Consider the following 23,522-nt stretch of genomic DNA (forward strand, 5'->3'; position numbering starts at 1 on the left):
GTCTGAATGTGGTATAAATTCAGATTTACTTTTTATCTAAATGATGTACAACCACAATGCAACCCTAACATATACCAAGTGAAGAACCAGGCAGAGCGGCTTTTACTAGGGCCCATTTTGTTTCAAATTCCATATAACCCTTTTTGTACAAATTAAACACCATTTTTCTTCTTCCTGGCCTTTTGTAGTCAAGTACTGAAATACATATTTCATGAATCTCTTTCAACTATATCTCACTAAGAACTGAATAACAACTAAATGCATATAATTTCTATTTATCACATAATAAGAAATTTTAACGGCATGTCTATTGTTAATTTCCAAGAAGTTACAAAAACCTAAAAGTCATATTTTTTTGCTTTTTAATATCTTGCAGAAGTCAATATATTCTACTCTTACCCTCTGATCAAACATTCTCTAAAGAATATCCCACCCAAAAAATTAAGACTTCCATGGAGTTTTATGCAATAAGCCGAGAGTAAAATCACAATTTGAAATCACAAGGTGTTCGCCATCCAAAAATAACTCAGCAAGATTAAAAGAGAGAAATGGCACCAGAAGACAATCGCAAACAGTTTCTCCATTAACATATGTGTGTGTGGCGAGTGATAATGAATGTCGAAGGTGATGAAACATAGTTATGATGCTCTGAGGTGTTGTCAAGATTATTTTTAATTTCCAATTAGTGTTTGGAAAGCTTTCACTACCGTGTCATCAGCTACAGGCCTGTGTGAAGGCATTTTCACTACTGACGGAACTGGAGAACTAGCATGTCTTTCCAAGACTTCCACAAAGTGAGAAATGTACTGCTACATGCAGACTTTTTTTGGGGGGGGGGGATGGTAAATGGCATTTTAAAAACTTAACTCATGTCCCGGTGACTTTGCTTTAACTCTTGCAGGACGTTGACGCTGCTCGCCAGCAAAGAGGTACCCATTGAGAAGGAAGTGCAATTTTTCCACCCTCGATTTCAAGTGTTGGCTTCAGCGTTATATTTGGAGGGTGCTGAGAATACAGATCAAGTTTAGTTTGTTTCTAATAATATAAAACCATAAGAGATCGCTGTCTTATAGGTCAAGAAACATTTCACTGATTACAGGAGAATCTAGATTGCATGTACATCTTATCATGGTATAAAATATGCTAAGGTAGGCAGATGCTGGCAATTTCCCATGTGATCTACAAAGTGGACTAGCCTTCTAAAATCAAAGGAATAAATGCATGAAAATAAAATGACCCTAATTTTATGATACAATGATATCATTACATGTAACAATATTTCTTTTCAATCTTATAAAAATAATCAAATAAAAAGAGATTTCAAAGAAAATCTAATAGTTTTGCAAGATATTTCATTTTATTGTTATTTCAAAACTCCTCATGAATTACAATTTTCAGTAGGTGTTAGATTTTATTTAATCTAAGTTTTGAAATTTTCCATTTGGCTCATTTGGCCTATACTCCCATTGCAAGCTTATTTAGTTAAATGCTGAATACTTACTTTTTAAAGATTCTTAAAATAAGAGATATAATTTTATATTCACCTTGAAACATTGGCTCAAAGTAAGTTTCATTATAATTTTATATATTTTTAAATTGCTTTATTTTATGTGTATGGGTATTTTGCTTATATGTATGTCTGTGCCCCACGTATGTGCCTGGTACCCATACAGGCCAGAAGAGGGCAGCAAATTCCCTAAAACTGGAGCTACAGACAACTTAGCTGCCATGAAGATGCCGGGAATTGAACCATGGTCCTCTGAAAGAGCAATAAGTACTCTTAAACACTGAACCATGTCTCTAGCCCCAGAATTCTATATAACTTAAAATATCACATTAAGTCTATTGGTCAATGAATATGTTTTAATGCTTACATGTGTTTTGGATCAAAATTCTTCTATATGCATTCCTTATTTCACAGGGCTTAAAACGTAGATAACATGACCAAACCTATACAAATTTCAGCAACAGTGCAAATCAGTATGCCCTTAGTCACCCAAGAGAAGAACAAACAGTTCTTAAAAGGATAGTTTTTAGACGGCTTCAAGGAGTAGTGGAAAGGATAAGGAAGGAACTCATGAATAGCTTTACCTCTAACTACTTAAACTTTCTGAACTCAACATCTTGTACACTGCCAAAGTGCATGCATGCAGTTAACATCTTAGATCTGTTTGAAATATGAAGGGTACACTAATAGGAGGTAAGATATTTAGGGAATCTTTGTAAAGGCATTAGTGTGTCACTCAGATCAGGACGAGAGAGATGAAATAACAAGAAATGAAATGCATTCACAAAGTCTGGAAGTCAAACCAGAAGACAGCCAGGGCCAGCAAACGGTGCCCATCTTGACTAGAATAAAAACGGGAGTAATAAAACATGAAGAAACTTTTCAATGCATGTAGAATATTTGAACATTTTTATCATCCGCTTACAAATATGGGAGATTTTTTTTTGAGCACTGAAATAATAAAATCCTAGGAATATTGATCACAGGCAATGGCTTGATTGGAGGAAAACAGACCAATAGCTGAATGCAATGATGCTTGCCTTTGGCCATAGAGATTTGCATTAGTGTGGTAGAGGCAAATGGACCAAGAGGCCCTGACATTAGCAAATACCAAAAAAAAAAAAAGAAAAGAAAAGAAAAGAAAATTCTGGCAACTGGTGAAAAGCTGCTAACAGAAAAGGAGGAGGCCAATCTAGGCCTGAACTTTTAAATTTGTTGTTTAATGTCCGTGAAAGAGAGGTGACGACAGAGAGAAGATAGGAAAATATTGGTGTGGAGAGGTAGGAAATGATCATCACATGATAAGGAATACTCATTTAGCTAACAGTCTCTGTCCCAGCACAATGAACCACTCTAAGCTGCTTGGAAAACCTTAAGCTATTGGTTAGGCAATAATGACGGAAAGACTGGGGAGTCCTGGAAGAGGCGCAAGACCCAGCATGGAGCTGAAGTATCTTCTGTTCACACGTCCCTTTACTGGCGTGTGAGCAGTTGGAAGAGGTGTTTCCCGGTATAAGCCTGCCTTTGGTGATAACCACGATAACAAATTCCATTAATTTAAAGCATTGCTTCATGAACATTTTCGCTACAGAAAAAAAAAAAAAATCAAGTTAAAACTTGGCTCATAGCTAACTCCTTGCTCCATATAGCATATATTTTTGTTAAGTTAAAATAAATCTGCATAATTAAGTTTACTAGCAACTTGTGCCATTTTATTTTGTCAAAATCAAGAGGTGACATGCAATTAAACTTACTTGGCTTTGTAACTTTCCCTGTTAAAATGGGTCTTAAACATGTCACTGGCAGCTCTTCTCACAAGCGTGATTTTGATCTTGTAGTAGCAAATACATACTTGAGAAAATGGTATTTGTTAGCACAGAATCTTATTACTCTGTCTTAATGAGAATCAGTCAGTGTTTATTGGGAAGAATTTATTCACTATATGAACATGAATGCAATTATGCTTTCTACTGATGACAGTTAATTGTCCTCTTATCAAAGAAAGCCTCTTGTCTAAGTATCTTATCCACATAAATGAAGAAATTCTTATACATATAATGCAGCCGTTAATCCACAGTTTCCCATAGAAGTCCCAAGTGGAAAGGGGATAGCAATATTTTTGTATGAAAGCAAATTTTGTCTCTCAGAACCAATGAAGCAAACTAGAATAGGTTTTGCTACCTTTTAATATGGTAAGTGCAGTATTGAATACATGCCGAAAGCTGGATGTTTAGGTTATAAACTAACACATTCTGGGATTTGCTACTCTGAAATGCCCTTTTGTTATTATTGCCTGGCAGAGAAAGAGAGAGAGAGAGAGAGAGAGAGAGAGAGAGAGAGAGAGAGAGAGAGAGAGAGAGAGAGAGAGAGAGAGAGAGAGAGAGAGATTTGGGTAGATACTATTCCTGAAGTATTTTATTACAGAACTTTACATTGGCTTTGCCACCAAATGTTCCTTCCAAGGCTTGAGAAGATACCTGGTTATGCTTGGCTATCCCTCATCTAGCTCTACCAGTACAACTCATCTAATACTATATATTCACAAAGTGGCTACACTTAGCAAGTCAGGCAAATCTTGTCTGTTGTGCATCCTGTTGTCTAATGGTATCTACTTTCCAAGGATGAGACCCTATCAGTACCACCAGTACATTCCAGATACTAAAGCAGCACCAGCCCTTAAAAGTAGCAAGAAGACAAGAAGTACCACAGTGTGTGGAAAGAGTAGAGCTAAGTCTGTTTTATTGAAAGGGAGCTTGGTACTGCCAAGAAGTAACAGAGGTTACATGGAAGCTTGTATTCCCTGCTGATTTGTTGAGGAATGACCACCACACTCTAGATTTCTGTCCATGTTCTTAATGAAGAAGAGAATTACTCTATAGGGAGAATAAAGAGAGCCAGGATGGATGCTAAAGGGCACGATTCAGGTACAATGTTAAAGATAACTTACAAGTGTTCATTTATATCTGTCTTCTGGCGCAAATCTTCGGAGACTATTGCAAGTCTAAACCTAGGAGACAGGAAAAAAAAGAGAGCTGAAAGCCACATCTCAGAGAAACAACAAAATAACTCCAGAATTAAGCTCTGTCCACTGAGAGGGCTGTGCAAAGGCATTCCATCGAATAAAAAAAGGAGTAATCTCAATTTCAAACAAAGAGTCGCAGACAACTAGGGAATGCTGATGACAGAAGAAACGGTATTCCCCAGAAAGAGCCTCTTAACTGATGAGCCACAAACAAGTGGTAATCCCTGAGATCATATCCATACAGCTAACATTATTCAGACTGAGAACCATATATTTATACATATATGGGTGCATGTCTGTGTATGCACATGTATGCATATGTGTGTGTGCATATGTGTGTGTGCCAGTGTGCCTGTGTGTGTGTAAGAACAATTAAAGAAAAATAGCCTTGAATTTAAAGGAAGCCAGGGAAGGGCTCAGGACACAGATTAGAGTGGGAAAGGAGAAATGATGCAATTGTCTTATAATTTCAAAAAATAAAAAAATGTAAAAAGAATGTTATAAATTCTTTTATATAAGACATAATAAACACTATTTTTATCTACCAGGACAATGCCCACACTAGGACCATATGTTACCAGCCTCAAGCCACATTGTAAACTTCAACATTTTATATAGCTTTATGGGTTATATTGTCTATATTTAAACTATAATTAAAGTTCACAATTATTAGAAATAGGGAATGTTCTCACAAATATTTTTGACTATATTTATACAAACTAATTATCCAAGAACATTTTTTGTTTTTTGTTTTGTTTTGTTTTGTTTTGTTTTGTTTTGTTGAGGCATGGTTTCTTTGTGTAGTTCTGGCTGTCTTAGTAATCACTCTGTAGACCAGGCTGGCCTTGAAGTCAGAAATCTACCTGCATCTGACTCCTGAGTGCTGGGATTAAAGATGTGCACCACCACAGCCTGGCAAGGACAATAAGTTTAAAAGAGTTATCCAGACTAAATATTATTAGTTCATGCACTTGTCTAAATGCAAGATGTATTTACAAACTACTCTCTCTCCTTCTCAATCTATCTACATCTACACATCTATTCCAGTATCTGTCTATGAGACCATGTACTTTAAAAATGCATGAGTGAGTGACTTCCTCATAACGTCTGAACTCCATTAGGTATGAAATGACACCTCAAATTCATTACACCCAATAGCTTTGTGCTATCTTTTCAAACAAACATGGAACACAGGCTCTCTACACTAGCTGTGGTAAGCGGCAGCACTAACTGTCAGAATATGGTTTTGATACAGAAGAAGCAGCATTTTTCTCCAAAAAGTATGAGCATTCAAAGCATCCAAATCTCTGCACTGAATAGGAATTTTTCAAAGATCATTACCTGGATGAGATGATGAGGACATAAATGGCAACTAAAGTCAGAGGGAAATATTTCATCTGCCCATCTCTTAGTCAACTTTCCAAACCCTGTGCCTTCAGATTTGAAAATAAAGGTGCTACATCTGCCTTCAGTGTGCTTACAGTCAAGTTAAGCATAATAGTTCATGTACATAATCCCATCACCTGGGAAACAGAAGCAGGAGGTTTATAAATTTGAGCATATCCTAGTACAATTAGTTTCAGAATTGCCTAGCCTACACTGTGAGACCTTCTTTATAGTAATTAAAAGAACAAGAAGGTAAGGAAGAAAGAAATGGGAAAAGGAAGAAAAGAAATGTGAAAGGAGAAGGGGAAATAGTACTCAGGGTTGTTGAATTTCATTGTTCAAGACAAGTATATTACTTTAATATCAAAATAAAAAGTAAACATAGAGCCAGTAAGATGTCTCAGCTAAGCTTGAGGACCTAGAGGAAGGGGAAAATCAACTCTGACAATTTGTTCTCTGATCATCACAAGTGTGCCTTAACATGTATGTACATACACACACACACACACACCAAACACATGCAACATTCACATACACAAAGAGAGATGGATGCACATACACAAAGATACACACATGTGCACACACACAAAGTAAAATACACACATGCACACCCATATGCACATATACAAGAACAAAAAGGCACACACACAAGAAAGAGAAAGAGACATATTCACACACACACACACACCAGACAAAAAATAAATGTAAAAAGAAATTGTTAAAGGGAAATATAACCATTCTATTTGCCTTTACACATTTAGGAAGAAAAATTTTATGGACAAAACATGTTATTTCTACTAACGTGCTCACAGTTGGTACTTGCAAACCTTGTTTTACTATACAAAATAAAGATACAATTAAATAAATATATTGTAAAAATATCTGTGTTTATATAAAACATCTAATTTTGTATAATATCATATGAATAAAATTATGTGGATGCATTTTAAACACAAATATGAAAGTACCAAACATCTGTTCATAAAGGACTAAAGTTAATATTTAAATACACAAGTAAATTTAAATTTATATTTTTATATGCTCTTATTCCTCAAACCAAGATTTAAATATATTTATTAAGAAATCATGCTTTTGTGGCATACTTTATCTAAAGTAAATGAAACATTTAGCTTGCAGAAAAATACCCAAAATATCTTTATATGCTTTGACTATTATTAAAGTGTAGCAAAATATACTTCATAGCACAGTCTTTCAATGGAGCTAATGTCAATGAAATATGTTAAAATTAGTTCTTGGCTATAAACTGAGAACAGTTATGGAATGTCTTAAACATGTATGAGGAATGGTAACAGTATGTGCAGTAGAAGAGAAGTAAAAGTAGAGAAATTCTGGGAAGGAGAACAAACATAACATAAGAATAAGGGAGGGAGAGAAAGAGGGCGAGAAAAGAGGCAGAGAGAGGTGGAGGGAGGGATGATCTGAATGCGGAGAGAACAATACAAAAAGAATAAAGAAAAAACAGGCAGTTTAGGTATTAGGCCAGTATGTATCAGCATTTTATGAACATTTTGTAAAATATAAAGTTCTGTAAAAGACCAGTTTGCATTGTTAATCCTTTTTCTAAAAGGCTATGTAGTAGAGGCTAAATATTAGTGGACAGGCCATATGGTGACCCAAGGGCTCGATCCTGTCATCATGGTACAAAGGCAGCTGTAAAATAATGGGCGTGACTGTTACACTGAAATTGTATTGATAGGCACTGAAATTTTAACCTATTTCAGAAATATTTCTCTTTCCATTTGCTTCCTCAATTTAATAACACAGAATTCTCCTCACTGGCTAGCCATAAAAACAGATGCTTGAGCAGACTGGGCTCCTTTCTGTGGTTACCATCTCTTTTCTACAACATAGAGTAAGATTAAGAAATTTCTACACCTTTAATCCAGCACTCAGGGAGGCAGAAGCAGGGAGGTCTCTGTGAGTCGGAGGCCACCTGGTCTAAGGAGTGAGTTCCAGTGCAGTCAGAGCAACAAAGAGAAACTCTGTTTCAAAAAAAAAAAGACAAAAACAAAAACAAAAAGAAGACCAAAAAACCCCAGAAATATTCAAATTGTTCATCCCAACTTGGTGATTTACACCTGTAATTTCAAAACTGAGGAACCTGAGGCAGGAGGATCTCTGTAAACACATGGTCTTCTCTGTTTTATCCACATAGTGAATTTGAGGTCAACCAGAGCTACATACCAAATAAATAAATAAATAAACAAACAAACAAATAAATACATAAATACATAAGAGCAACAACAGAATGTAGACTCTTGCTTTATGAGCTGGGGAAAATTCTTGTCTCAGTATGGAATTGCCTTTGATAGTTTTGTCTCATTTGCCTAACTCCTTCATGAACTCTCGTTGAGGACTGCAATCCAAATGTTTAAGCGGCCCTAGAGCTTGAACTAGGTAGAGCATCAAAAGAGAAGCAGTGTGGTCCACTAAGGAATCTCCAAAGGAAGTCTAACAAGCATTCTTCCCCTGACACCTCGGAGCTTTGCCTGGTTCCGGGTGTAGAATGCCTGTGGTCTTGTTCTGGAGCCATTTAAAAAGCAGGAAGCCACAGTGAAGGTGTGGAACTAGAAGGAATTGACAGGAAACCAGAACCGGGTGAAGAGTGACGTTAGCAGTCAACCCAGCGTAAACTAGCCCAGAAGTGTAGCACTAGTTTGGATGGTAGAGAAAGGATGGTGATTCCGCTTCCACAAAGAAGGGTTTTGAGGTAGGACACTAAAAGAAACAGAGGAAGAAGTTGCAAAATATGGCTGTGACTGTTCATATAATCCCATTGTAATACAATTTGTCCCAATACTCTTGTATTACTGCTTCCAACTATTAGGATCAGACAATGCTCATGGCGCCAGTGTCTCTCAGCCAGAAAATAATCTTCGTAAAAGGTAAGTCTAACAAACATGAGGAACTAAAGGGATATATCCTACTACCGGCTTGTTTGTTCATGGGCCTAACTCCTTGCCTTGATTTTTGTTGTTGTTTTTATTTATTTATCAGAATTTCTGCATGTGGAATTGAATGTATCCGTAGAATAGTTTTGTTTTAGCTTCTCTCTCTCTCTCTCTCTCTCTCTCTCTCTCTCTCTCTCTCTCTCTCTCTCATCTCTCTCTCTTCTTATTGTTTTTTCTTCGATAGAGGGTTTCTCTGTGTAACAGTCCTGCCTGTCCTAAACTCTCTCTCTAGACCAGCCCCGAACTCACTGAGATCTGCCTGCCTCCGTCTCCCAAGTGCTCAGATTTAAGGTGTGTGCCCCCACCACCCAACTTTAGCTTTTCTTTCTTTTCATTCATTTTAAATAATTTAGCTAAGATAGTTGTTATGTAAAATTGAATTCTGAAGTCTGCATCATTTCCTGGGGAGCAACCAACAGTTGATGGATGCTGTGAGGGACTTGTTCATTTTGAGAGTGTAGCCATTGGTAGGTTTCCCAGTACCAGTGGATGCCTCCTGCCCTTGCACATATAGGCAGCACTAATTGGATGTGGATCCTTATAAGAAAAAAGAACACAGAGGGACAGAGGGACAGAAAGAGAGAGACAGAAAGGAAGAGAGGGAGAAAGAGGGAAAGGGAAGGCAGGAATTAAGGAACCGAGAGATAAAGATAAAATAATGAAGTTAAGGGGGTGTTAAGGAGAGAAGAGCAGAAGGGAGAATAACATAATCATAGTTCATTCTCTATGTGTGTAAAACTCTCCAGCAAAAAATTAAACAGGAAGTCGAAAACAGTAAGAAAACTTGAGGTCCTTATACAATAGGATGACCATTTTTAAAGAATGATCCCAGTTTCTAAATATTTTTAAAATATGGACTGATAGCTGAGTACTTATCCTCATCCATAGGAAAACTCAGTGCTTACCTTCATGAACAAGACAGGGTGTCTGTCTCTCAGTATATTAACACCACATTTTGCAGTTCATTTTTTGAATAGATTTCCATTGAGTTGTCGCTGCCCATTACCCAGCAGCACAGAATGTAACATTGCCATCCTCGAAAGCTGTCACATGGAGATGGCTCTCAAAACCAGTGCAAGGAGAAAAGTTGTCAGATAATTGCTTTAAAGATCACCAACGTCCCAGCAATCATTCCAGACTGTCCATTTCCTTCCAGCACAGGGGCGTGGGTGTACCCATGCCCTTGGTGTTGATGTAAGCCATGCTTAACAGCAGGACTAGGGCGTGAAGGCATGCTCTGAACCTTCATTGTCTTGCAGGATACCACAATCATCGGGTGGTTGGTACTGTAGAATTGATAAAAGCTCTGAGCATCACATTTCACTTGGAGGTTGACATAACTGAGCTATAACTTCAGGATTTCAACAAGACTAAAAGGGGAAAAAGATGAAAGGAAGGGAAGGAGGTAGGGACAGACAGAGGGAGGGACAGAATGACTGAAGGGTGGAGGGACAGAGGGAAAAAAGAGGATGAGAGAGGGAGGAAGGGAGGGAGACAGAAGGAGAGGAAGGGAGAGTAGGATTCTCAAAGGATGAAATTATGTGGATTTGCAGAAGTTTTCTTCTTTAGGCTGGAGTCAGGGGTTGGCCCAGTGGGTAACAGCTCTTGCTAAGCAAGCATGAGGACCTTAGTCCTCTGAAAGCAGGTTAAATAAATAGGGCCTTGAGTTAATAAGCTGTATGAGTTATAAGTATGCCTATCGCCCATTAATTTACAGGGTACAAACAAGGAGACTCATGGGAAAGGTGGTGCCAATGTGCCTTCAAGTCATAAAAACACAATCTCAAAAGAGTAGAGCATTATAGAGTAGGTCGCCCAAAGCTCACATGTATGTGTGTGATTATATATTCTGTCTACTGAGGATACCATTCAGATTTATATATTCTAGTCTTCTAGCCTTTAAGATCTATCAGCAGTTTCTCCCCACCAGGACCCACTGAAATGCCTACAAGCTCTCTGAAACCATGGTTAACACACACAATCACGGGATTACAAACCTCTTCATCTGTAACAAATTTTCAATCAAAAAACACACCTAACTTATTAAGTTACATTTCCAGCTGACTTTGTATTCCATTTTCTCCCTGCATTCTGCTGGAAGCATTCACAAATAGCAAAAGATAATACTTCCCATGTTATGTGTTGCCAGGCAATCAGGGCAGAAATAATTAACACGAACAAGTGGACTGCCAGTATCCTGCTGAATGGTTCTGGAAAGAGTTCAAATATGACAAGCATTCTTAGCTGTCCCTTCTGGGACACGTGCTCTGAAATAACAGTTTGAAAGGACAACTGCCAAATCCAGTTTCAAACAGTTTGACAGCACTAGAGAATTTCATTCTAAAATCTGACTTCGTTTTTATTTAAAGAAAAATTCACCCCAGCACACTGCATCTTTCTGCGCCCACTTCTGAAAGGATCCTTGCTGCTCTTCTGCCGCCTCTGTCCAAGTCCAACTGTGTAATGAAGCTAATCCTGAGCACGAGATCTTCCTACAGATGTAGAACTCACACTGAATTCAAACAGAAGTGTGGGTCTATGAAGAGCCTGGTGTCAGGCAGGCTGAAAGGGTCGCAGGTTTGTTTGTTATGCCCTTTATCTCCTCTTATGCAACTCTGTTTCCACAATAGACTGGCTTTATATCTGGAAGAAAATTATTTAAACACTTGCCCACAGAGAAAGCCTCATTCCAAAGTACTTAACAGGGTAAGTGAAGTGATAAACATGTAAATATACGTGTTTGGGATCAAAGATGAATTTCCAGAAGTGAATGAACATTCGTTGTGCTGAATAGGTGCCAGGTTTGAAGTCCATCTCAAAGACTGAAAGCTGGCATTAGGTTCAATATTTTCAATAATTAGTAATCTGGTGAATTTCAATAATTTTCATCTAGTGAAAAGGAGGATACAGTAAGCAAGCATTTCGATGGTGTCCCTCCCAGGGTAATGGTGAGGCTCCCATGGATGTGCTGGTTATAATCATGTTGCTTCTGGATCCTCTGTTTTCCAGGTGTTGGTACAAGAAGGGATCGCGGTTCCTATCTGGAACAATTTGTACCCAACTTAAAAACTGTCATGAATTTTCTGCTTAAACTTTGAATTTAAAGACCTTGAAGGTATGTTTTTATTTATTTGTGTTGGGAGCAGTGAGACCCCAGATCCTGAATTTCTTGTAATTCCCTGATCTGAGTGCCTACAGCTGCTCTGAGCATGAGACCTTCAGGAGTTCCTGATGGCAGGAGAGTGGTTTCTGGTGGGTTTGGCTGGGGCATGGCTATCTCTATATAATCTGCCCCTGAACACAATAAAAGGGGCATTCTTGGGGAATTCAAGGATGATCCATCTCTCTCTCTCTCTCTCTCTCTCTCTCTCTCTCTCTCTCTCTCTCTCTCTCTCTCTCTCTCTCTCTCTCTCTCTGTGTGTGTGTGTGTGTGTGTGTGTGTGTGTGTGTGTGTGTGTGTGTGCGTGCGTGTGTATTTTAACCTCCAGTCCCTTGCCCGAAGCTCAATAAGTGGGTAAAAGCACATCGAACGCAGACACGGGGGCGCGGTGCGTGGCAATTAGTTCCCACGGAAGATATCGGCACACATGCACTACTTACTGAGATCCTGGGGCCTGTGGTGTGAGAGTCAAGGGATTGACATTCCAGTTCGAACTCTTTGCATGCTATGGAAAACAAAGCGTTGGGTAAATAATCCAAAAGCGCAAGAGCAGGCACGGTTTTCACAGTTCCAGTCTCCATGATCTTCTTCATGTGCCCTTTCTTTTCTTGGCTTCAACTCTTCCTCCATTTCTCCACTGCTCTATAAAGATATTGTAATCTCTAGGATCAAGGACCTAGTGGCTTTCTGAGGAGTTTTGTAAGGGCATTTCATTTGTATCTTAATAAATAAAGCTTGCCTGAAGATTTGAAAGTTAAAATAGCCGCACTGGCCAGCCTTACAGACCAGGCAGTGGTGATACACACCTTTAATCCCAGAAGCCACAATGACACACACTTTTAATCCCAGTAGCCACACTGGAAATAGAAATCAGGTGGTAGTGATGCATGTCCTTAATCCCAGAACTAGAGAGGACTATAAAATGTGAGAAGACAGCTCTCAGTCTGAGGTTTCCTGAAGGCAGGATTACCATTTTAGGAATGAGGTTGAGGTAAGAGCCAGTGACTAACTGCTTTGCTTTTCTGGTCTTCAGGTTGACCCCCAATAGCTGTGTCTGAGTTTTTATTAATTGTGCTTCAGAGTTCCGCTATTTTTTCTAATTATTTAATTCTTCCATAAAAACTTGGTATAATAGAAAAACATCTTCAAAGCCCAGCTAATATGGATTTTAATTTGCAACAGCAACACTTGGTAGGGGTGTCATGTCAGGATCATTTCTCTGAGCCTAAGTTTCTCCAGTGAAGTTGCAATAGTAACAAGATGAAGTTCTTGTGATTTGGCAAGTCTATGGATGCTTGTAAAACAATCAGCTCATACAAGTTCTCCATATCAGTTCAAAATGGTAGCTATGGTAGCTGTCCTCTCAAGGATTTGTTTTTTACTGACTCCAAACCAATTGTCAAATCTGCCAATAAATTTTCAGTCTTTCACTTATTAGAACTTGACATTTATTGGATGAATTACATGACCTTTTTACCCAGGAAATGTATTATGCTATGGAGATGTATAGTAGATCAATGCAGTACAGTTACCCAGACCCTGCCTTCAGGAAGGCTGGATTTTCTCAAGTTATAGACCTCATTTTAAGGGAAAGCCATATTGGTATGCCTTTGCTTCTCAAATGTACTTCTTTTCTATTGCTTTTACTGAGCTATACAGTTTTCTCTGCTCCCTTCCCTTCCTCCCTCCTCCCCTTTTACCCTCTCCCATGACCCCCATGCTCCAAATTTACTCAGGAGATCTTGCCTTTTTCTACTTCCCTTGTAAATTAGATCCATGTATGTTTATTTTAGGGTCCTCTTTGCTGCCTAGGTTCTTTGCAGTGAATAAACTCTGTGACATGTCCTCTAGGACCCTTAGCCATAGGTAGAAGGTACCCTTCATGGTTTCTCTGTGTCATTAAGAAACCCAGTTCTATAAGGTTCAGTCTTCTCGAAAACCATACCGGGTTCACTCCTGCTTTTAGATAACCACAGAAAAAACTGGGCTAGTACTTTTTTTATCAGAAAACTCAAAATTTAGATTATTTTTGGAAAATTACCACTCTGAAATTTTCTATTTCTTGAATGAATCTATTAGCCATTAGTACACAAAACAGCCTTGCCTGCCTGTGACACTGTAATCTTCCTCAAAGTACTTCTAATCCTTAAGTCTCTAAATAGGCTCATGTCCTTTTATTGGTGTCTATTTCTGAAGTTTCTTTATTCAAAATTGCATTTCTTTAATTTAATAAGAGAGACAAAAATCATTAGAGTCACTCTTTATCTTTCCCCTATCAACAATTTTCTTTTCTAACATTTATAATTTCCTATGAGATTCTTAACCCAAATATGCATCCTAATGGATTCCCTTGGCCTCCTTCCAGTTAATGAATGGGTTTTTCATTTCATATTTATTAATCATGGTTTCCTCTGTCCGAAACGGTTAATATTGTGTATATGTTTTATTGTGGTAGACGCTCATTCAACACTTTTGAATGAACAACGAGTTATTCCTTACAATGATTTTTTGCTCTTGTTTATAAGATATGTTGGCTCTGATTTGACTCATTTTCTCTAGGTAATGCGGTTCCTACCGTTTGAAGATTGATAGGCAGTTGTTTATCCATGCCCCTGTGGGCCAGACTATCAGCGGGTTACACTGGTCAATGAGCCCTGATGAAATGTGATCAGTAAATTCTCTTATCACCATGGTAACTGGTGTACTCCTTAGACAGTGTCCTATCTTGGTATCTTGGGGACGGAGCTTGCTGATGCATCCCTGCGATCTCCCTTGACATTAACCTTGTTGTTTGATTCACTGTCTCTGGCGATATTGTTTTTCAGCCAATTACAAAGAAATCAAAACGTCCACATCTATCTTTGCACATCCTATCTCAAGTGATATCATAAGAAAATCTGACATATGCATGACTAAAGTGATTACAGCTGATATCTATCCTATTTTAATCATCCTTTACAAAAGTAACTGAAAATTTTAGTGAACTATTCTCTAAAACCTTAAGCTAACTCTTAGTGTTTCCAAAGGGCTAAGAAAACATAGGTTTAATTGTTTTAGAGTTTTCAGTTTCTGGTTTATTCTTGACAGTACACAGACTTTCCTTGATTTGATTTTCAGTTTCCCTTTGTCTGTATTCCCTGAAATAATCAATATATTTAGCCCATTTTCTAATTTGGTGCAGAACCTGATTTTCCAGGTCAGTTTCCACATGTGTAGATATCACTGTGTGGTACAACCCAATTAGATTTCTGTGGAAAGGATCTTAGCTGTTAGACCCAATCATTTGCAAAAGAATGTGGTGGGGGTGTTGTAAGATATTTGCTATTTCAGGGGTAGGGTGGGGGGGGGCTAATTGGCTTTTAATTAACTAATAATCTCTACGACTCCAAACCTTTTTGGTTTTTCTCAAATGATAAATAACCTCCAAAAGTCATATCTGTTTCCAAGACAGTGACCTTACGCAGATTCTTTCTTAAGGGCATATCTCTGGTGGATGATAAGCAGTGCACAGGTCTTGGGAGTTCACATTTTGTCTGCATGATATTGTAGGAAGCAATATTCCTCGCCGGGACTAATGGCTTATCTCCTACAAACCATAGATGGGCATTGGCAGCTTTTCAACTTTCCACTCAACATTTTTTGCAATTTAAGACAGACTCTCAGCATCACTTGTAGGCACATTTGGCAGTTTACTTTATTGTTATACAGGGCCACGTGGTTTCACGTCACAGCCAAACAAGGTCAGTAATGGAACTTGCACATTATTCTTAGCCACATGCATAATTAGAATGTTCTGGGCCTTGGCCCATTTGGGGGTTATTTCCACAGGGGATCATAATAACAATGCCAAGTGATTTGTTTTACGCCTCGAATTTAGCCACCATCACAGTTATTTGGTGAAATCTCATGATAGGCCATGAACAGTGACACTAATCCCTTTGATTTTTATTGCCTTGGTCATTCTTTCTCCAAGCAGTCACTCGCCAATGACGGTATCACTAATGCCCTCTTTAAGAAGTAACTTTGCAGCCATATTTCCAGCAAGAGACTGCGGAGTTAAGAAATGCAGAATTAAGATGGAATTTTGTACTGAGTTATGTTCCATGCTTGTTCTTAAGGTGTTAATTGGTGACTCATATTTTACCAACAGCTAAAGCCTCACCTTCAGATCCTGGGTCCATGAGAAGGAAATCATCTTATTATTACATCTCCTGTCTCAGTACCCAAAATATTTTTTACAGAAATGTCCTCAAATATTGTGATTGCTCTCGTATATATCAAAGGATCTGAGGGACATTGTCCTGTTTTTTGTTCTGTCAGCCCATACCCCAGAAATGGGAGTAGAATAGTCCTTAGCAAGAAGAAATAGTGAGAAAAATAGCAGAAAATGAAACCAATCCTTTTCTTGCTTTCTTTTTTTTTCTTTCTCTGCCAGGAGCATCTTTCCAAAAATAACCAAGGGCTAGTGATGCTTACATCTGCCCCAACGATGGAGGTCACAGCTGGAACTGCCTGGCACACAGACATCTCTCATGGCTGAATCGTGCCTTAATGCAGGTCTGTTTCCTCTCTCCTAATGAATCCCGGCCTTAGAATTGCAAGAATTCACCCAGCAGAAGAGAGTTCCTCGCTTGTGTGCTATTTGCCAATGAGTGAATCACCTCCGATAGAGCCTAAATTCCATAATTGTGTATGATGGATGCTTGAGTGTTTTGTGAGTGGGCTCTGAATATCAGAATCCCATTTGGAAGCTTTGGGAAGGACCTGTGAATGACTGTCGTGTTACTAAACACACATTTGTATACTTTAAAGCAATCTCAATTACAAAGAAAAGCACGTGAAGTACAAAGTGGTAACAGGCGAAACGATAAACATTGAGGCTTGAACCACTCAAGATTCCATTAAATATCTGAAATAGTGGATTTCTAGGGTAAGACTGTGGACGTTTCTATGAAATACATCTTAGTGATGCAATTTCCTCCCCTTCAAAGTACCTATAGGAATTGATGCCCTTGTTTCCCGTACAATGGATCAACAATTATATTTCACTAGGGGGCTTTGAGAGTCTTTTGTTCTTTACTCACTATTGAAACCATGGAAAGCCAGATCAAATGACATGCAAACAGATGAGGGAAAGCATGAAAGACACACAGAAAGACAGTTGAGTAATCCAAGAAGGATTGCTGCCCACACCTCCCTTCCCAGCATGCATTAAAAAGTAAAGGTACAATCTCCTAAATAAATGTTTCTACAGCCCAAAGTTAGGTCAGCCTCAACTACTAGGTGTCTTCTTACACTGAGATCACGAATTCATGTGCCAACCACCATCGGATCTTTGAGATGCTCGATCATTATTTCATTCCTTTTCCCTACTCTCAAAGAAGAGGCACTTCCTCTCTAATAATTTGCACTCATTTTTTCATGTCTGTGAGTCCTGATTCACATTTTATGTCTGTTCTTCAAACACCATTTTTGCAGAAATGGGAAAGACAAGAATGAAATAGAAGCACAAACTGTTAATTCTTTTACTCAGGCTTGTTTATTATTTCGGATCTCATAATAGAACTCTTTAATCCTTGGTCTGTTTGAAAAGACGAGTCATCAAGAGATTCAGCGACCTGAATTTACCTTTTCGAGAAACTGTACTCGGGTTAGAGGTACACTGTGCAACTAAGTTCTGCTTTCTGCACTAAATGAAATGTGTGCAGGTCCATCATAGCAAGTCAGTGGCTGCCTTCAAATATTTTTTAAAAGGTGAAAACTGTGTTGATGTGCTTCCTGATTTGCACATTTCACAGGATTTAACTAGTTATTTTAGCTTTTGCACAATTCTAAATAAACAGAGGGAAGGGGTGGATCTAGGAGCATGGCAGTGTGGCTTCACAGATGATGCGAGTCTCAGACACCATTTTTCTCTCTTAAAGTTAACCTCTTATGAAACAGTTAAGAATAATGAAATGGTTCAGATGGCAAGATGAAGTTTCAAGAAATAAATGAATCTTCCATAAATATTCATAATCGTGTTAGCTTCACTTTTTAAACAATTTCCAAGATGTTAGCTTGCTCCGGTGCAACTGCTGGTCAAGTCAGAGGTACAGAGGTTAGGTTATACCTCCTTCGTTAATGATTTGGCTCAATGCACACAGCAGTATAATGTATTTTATGAGTAAGGGAAACGATATTGGTTTGAGAGGTCTCATGTAGCAGTCATATCCTGTCCAAATATAATTTTGAAAACAATCAGAACCATTATGGCTCATCCAGAAAGAATGATAAAGACAGATAGCTGTATATGGGTTTTTAATAAGTAATTCACCCTGGGTCTTGAGACATCAGATTGCCAAGTAATGTTATTAATGTATAAGCATGTTGGTAAAATCGTGTATTCTTTCCATTGGTTAGCTTTAGATATGTTTCCAATGCAAATATTGTGTCAATGTATTGAATCTAAGTTATGCAAATCCAGACCGTAATTCATCTTCCAAGAATGTTACTTGATTATTTCACATGCCAAAGGAGCATTATTCTTGCAACAGTCTACTGACTATTTATAGCCAACATTTTCACAGGAGAAATTATGCATCTTTTGCTGAATATCGGATATTTATTGTTGAATGTATTGATCGCCTCTCAGTCTTTGGGGCTAGTGTCTTGGAAAAGTTTTTATTTATAATGAAAATACGCACAGCAAGAGAGTTGAGAATATTGAACAGTCTTTTTGTTGTTGTTCAGAGAGAAGTGTGTGCATTGAGAAATGGGAACCTAAGCAGAGGCTTAAAAATAAAACATCTTGTATCCCGAATGCTCGACCATCCATCATGTTGCTGGAACAGATTTTAAAGACTCTCAGGCCTTCCTCTGGTCTGAATGTTACTTCTCCTGTTCACTAAGTCTCTGAGACTTAGCAGGCCTTCGTCTTAACACTAAAGCTTCACTTCACTTTGGGACTTGCGTGTCGCTGTTTTCATAATTATTATCTACTTAACTTAGACTCAATGTATGACCTTCAAACTATATAGATGAACTTCCTACACTATTGGTGTGTGTGTGTGTGTGTGTGTGTGTGTGTGTGTCTCTGTGTGTGTGTGTGTGTGTGTGTGTGGTTTCATTGTGGAACTGAGAGCACTTCTCAAGTGCCTTTTGTGTCATTAATCTTTGATGTTTGCTTCTACCTGCATCCTCTACATGTGGTCTTTTGTACCCAGCTGTAGTCAGACTGGGGTGACCCTATTGAAAAATTATTGTGTGTTGTGGACTGGTTTAAGAATTTTATATTATCATTTTGCTGACTATTTTAAAGATACAGGTCTTGTAATTTTGCCCATTTTGCAGATGAGATACTGAGTAACTACCGTCAGAGTCCTACAGTTAGTAAATGGCACCATATTAGATTTGAAAGTTTATCTCTAGGAGTTTTGATCTTAGTCAGGAATGCTGATTGTGCTCATCATATCTAGAATATTTGTAAAATATAGAAATTATCCAAATAATTGATAATCGCCAAAGCTATATGACTGCATGCGCTTGAAACATCCTAAATCATCTTCCTGTTAATATCTAGGTGATGCAATCAGGCACAATGGCTAGGAACCCTGCTTGACTCTAGCATGGCCTTGACTCATACACCAGCTACATCTCCCTATAGAACACTGGCTTGGATTGGTGGCAATGCTATTTGCAGAAGAAAAAAGGCAAAAGGCAAAGACTTACATTATTATGAATCATCAAAGATGTTTATCAACCAAGACAAAGCTGAATGTGGAAATCTCACGTTCTAGTAGTTTCCTGGACTGTCATTTGGGCAGTCTGAAGGCAGGAAATGCTCCTCATTTACAGTATAAAAGATTCTAATCCACATCTTCTTTGATTCAATTCCTGCTGTTTTCTATTAATGAATGAACATATTTGATATGGCAGATTAATAGCTCTGGTACCCTAGGGTTGTCAAGCATGCCCAGTGGGTAAAGGCACTTGCCACCAGGTCTGGCAATCTAAATTCAATCCCTAGGGCACATATGATGGAAGGAAGGAACCTCTCCCATAGTTTGTCTTCTGTCTTCTTTACATACCTGCCACCCCTGTCCCAGGGTGGTTTTTCAAGTATATGGATTTGTGTATATATAAACAAACAAAATTAAGTACTGAATATTATTCTACAACCCTCAGCCAAGCCTCTTTTCTCAATTACTTGTGGTCAAAACACGAGAAAATGTAATTTTTTTATTTTATGTAATTTAAACATTTGATGTGTGTTTTCATATATGTCCTTTACAGGTTAAGCACTTCACTTTTTCTTGCCATAGTTAATTAGAAGTCTGTCTCCTCAAGTTTATTATATAATTATTTTAAAATTTACTATCCCTTGAATAACTCTCATTATGTTTTATGCCCTAATGTTGTTCACTGAGTATCCTTACATCCAGCTACTTGATGATGTTTAGCAACACATATTCTGATTTTCTCATTTGGTCAATTTCTGATCAGGATCTCAATAAGAATTCTGGTTATTTTATATCAAGATAAAAATTAGTAACTCTAATATACCTTGAATAATACTATGTAAGCTCAAAGCTGGTAACAAATATATTATAATTTGTTATCTATTTGTATGCATGTATGGATAGATGGATGAATGAACAGATGATGTTGAGATAGAAGATGGATGGATAGATATAGACAGACAGTTAGATATAGATAGGTAGGAGTTATGTGCTGAGATAACCATGAAAAACAGGGTTTAAATATATATTTATAGATGGAAAATTAGCCTATTTTTCAGTAGTATTTTCGTATACATACTTCAATTTTAAGAGAGGGGTGTGTGTATGCATGTGCTTCAAAGGCATTTCTGTGGGATTTCCTAGTTGTTAGTTTAATTTGAAGCTTTTTTTGGGGGGAATTTCTTATCTGAAGTATTATAAGGAGTCTTTAGCTGGTTCTATGAACCTCTGATACTAGGTAACAGAAATTGTTTTTAAACATTTGAAATCACCTCTTTCCTCTCTTTTTGCCTGGTACCACCCATTCTGTCTCTGCCAATAATCACAACACCATATCCACCTTCATTTCCAGCTAATTTCTTTTTGGTTTGTCTGTGGATTCCATTCCCAACTATTTTCCCTGTGATTATTTTTCAACTTACTGTCTGCACTCAACCCTAGTCACTCATGCTATCTGAGATCCACCATTATAAATTCATTCTTTTGGATTTGAAAGCTTTTTATTTTCAAGAGTACTTGACAAAAATGAAAGTTTTTCAGGGAGAAGAAATTCTTTAGACAATCCCATCTTTGGTGCATGAGGCCAGAAGACAAGGTACAACATGGCTTACTGATAAGAAAGCCAAATGTGACCTCACTCACTCCTCTGCCTATGGTTCTGTGATCATCAAAAGCCAACAATAAAACCTATCTTGTGGACAAGATACTCCTACCTGAATATGTACCAGTTCTATTTTCCTTTCCTGTTGATGTGATAGACTACCCCAACCAAAAACACCTTAGAGGAGAAATGTTTGGGTTTTTAGTCCTCATAATTCTAGGTACAGAACCATATTGGCAGGAAGTTAAGGCAGCAATCAAGAGCAGAGAGAAAAGAAGGCACAGATGATCCATTGTTCCCTTATATGTGCTCAGTTCAATTTCTCTGCTAACATATAATTCATCTATTGCCTTGGGTTTGGTGCTTCTCACATTGGGCTGAGTCTTCCCCTAACAATTAACTTTAGTACGACAATTCCTCCACATACATATCCACAGGCCAACCTACTGTAAATAATCCTTCATGGAGATTATCTTCCCAGATGATTCTAGGTTGTGGTAAATTGACAGAGCTAAATATTATGATGGATTTTCCTAAAATTAAAAAAAAAAACGATATTAAAAAGGTCTAACTTCTTGTCTCTTTTGCAAAGACACATAGTTATTAAACTTTTAATAAGAGTTCTTGGACCCAAAAGATGGGGCCAGAATTAGATCTTCATGTCTTTGCCAAACTATGAGATTAACTGGGGCTGAAGGAATATTAGAAAATATCACAGAAGCTTTAGCTCCCATTCACAACAGGAATTAGCATCTAATTTTGTTGCACGTAAATAATTAAAATGAGATGAAGGGTTCCAAACTTCTACTATCAGACAGAGAGAAAGAAGCCATGATCCTATGTTTAATCAAACAAAAACAAAATCCCAAATATCTTAGCTCAGGTTTTAGTGATCTGGAATCTATGTATAAGATAGCTTCCTGTGCTCTCTTTCTTTATGTTAGCTTTTCTGTTTTGTGTTTATCTTCTCTATCCTCTTAATAGTGGAATACATGATCCAAAAGATGAAAAACAAGGCTTTGTTAGCAGTTGTCTGAACATAAAAATTCAAATTTATCACAACCTACAGAAAAATGAGAGCCTCTAAAGCTTGGTAGGGAGTACAGAGTTAAAAAATACAAGAGAGGAAAACCTCATTATTTTCTTTTTTTAAATATTAGGTCAGTTGCAGTTGACTTTAGCACAGAAATTTTACCTGCTAGAGAAGGTTTTATTTATGTGCTCACGACATAAAAATAATTTATCATTCATGTTATACATGTGCCTACACCTATACCACAAAAATTATACACAACAAAAATAGTACAATTTTCTTTGTTGAAAGTGCAGTGCCTTAGGCACCTCCTTTGGAAAATTTCTGTAGCTACTTTAAACAGAAACAGTTCGTGCTTCTTCTAGAAAGTGTAGATCTCTATTCAGTCTCACAGCTTCCTACCAGGTGCTGAAATACATCAAATACATGTGCAGTTAACAGGTATCTAAAAAGAATAGCTACTTTTTGGAATTCGAGATGGTCCATCAGGTAAAGGTGCTTGCTGCATCAACCTGGTGACTTGACTTTGATTACCCAGAGTGTACTTGGTATAAGGAATGAAGTGAATCCATGGAATAGTCCGCTGACCTCTCCATATGTTCTTTGGTACACAGACCCATATTCAAACATAATACACATACACAGCAATTAATGAATTACAAGTTGGTATGTAAACTTAATTAGCTAATCTAAAAAATAAAAATAAATTATAAATCTTAAAGGACTATCTTATAGCAACTAGACTTTTGATGATATTTTTAAGCAGCATCAACCAAAAACTCATCTTTATTTTACCAAATAAGTGAAAGTCTTTGAAGATAACTAGGGAAATATTGGTATTAAAAGTCTGCAGGAAATTTGATATTTTTGTATATCAGTGTCTTGTCATGACAAAAATTTTATGTCATTTGCTAGAGGCATGGATTCTAAATAAGATGGGTCTGGAAAAGAAAGAGACATCAGAGTTCAAACTGCCCACAATGAGAATAGTGATGGATATTTCTGAAAATAAAAGAACAAACATCTCTCTTGATTGAACTGGAGGTGTTTCATTCAGTATTCATGTCAGAGTAATAGACATCTGAGATATCAAAAGAAATATACAAATAGAAAGAAGCCCA

General features: G+C 37.6%; 2 long non-coding RNA genes across 3 annotated transcripts in view; one reads left to right on the plus strand and one right to left on the minus strand.

The window, feature by feature from the left end:
* Positions 1–406: 406 nt before the first annotated feature.
* The window catches only part of LOC119800944, a 99,005-nt gene continuing 75,889 nt past the window's right edge, over positions 407–23,522 (minus strand). The window contains exons 2-4 of the long non-coding RNA XR_005283113.1: positions 12,488–12,552; positions 4,455–4,514; positions 407–1,005 (exon numbers count right to left, since the gene is read on the minus strand). This is a non-coding gene — a long non-coding RNA (uncharacterized LOC119800944). The remainder of the gene's footprint in view (positions 1,006–4,454; positions 4,515–12,487; positions 12,553–23,522) is intronic.
* LOC119800942 overlaps positions 11,822–23,522 on the plus strand; it is a 43,089-nt gene continuing 31,388 nt past the window's right edge. For both annotated transcript variants that reach the window (XR_005283109.1, XR_005283110.1), the window contains exons 1-2: positions 11,822–12,002; positions 16,483–16,604. This is a non-coding gene — a long non-coding RNA (uncharacterized LOC119800942). The remainder of the gene's footprint in view (positions 12,003–16,482; positions 16,605–23,522) is intronic.

Source organism: Arvicola amphibius, chromosome 14 (genome assembly GCF_903992535.2).
Source record: "Arvicola amphibius chromosome 14, mArvAmp1.2, whole genome shotgun sequence".
NCBI classification, from domain to species: Eukaryota; Metazoa; Chordata; class Mammalia; order Rodentia; family Cricetidae; genus Arvicola; species Arvicola amphibius.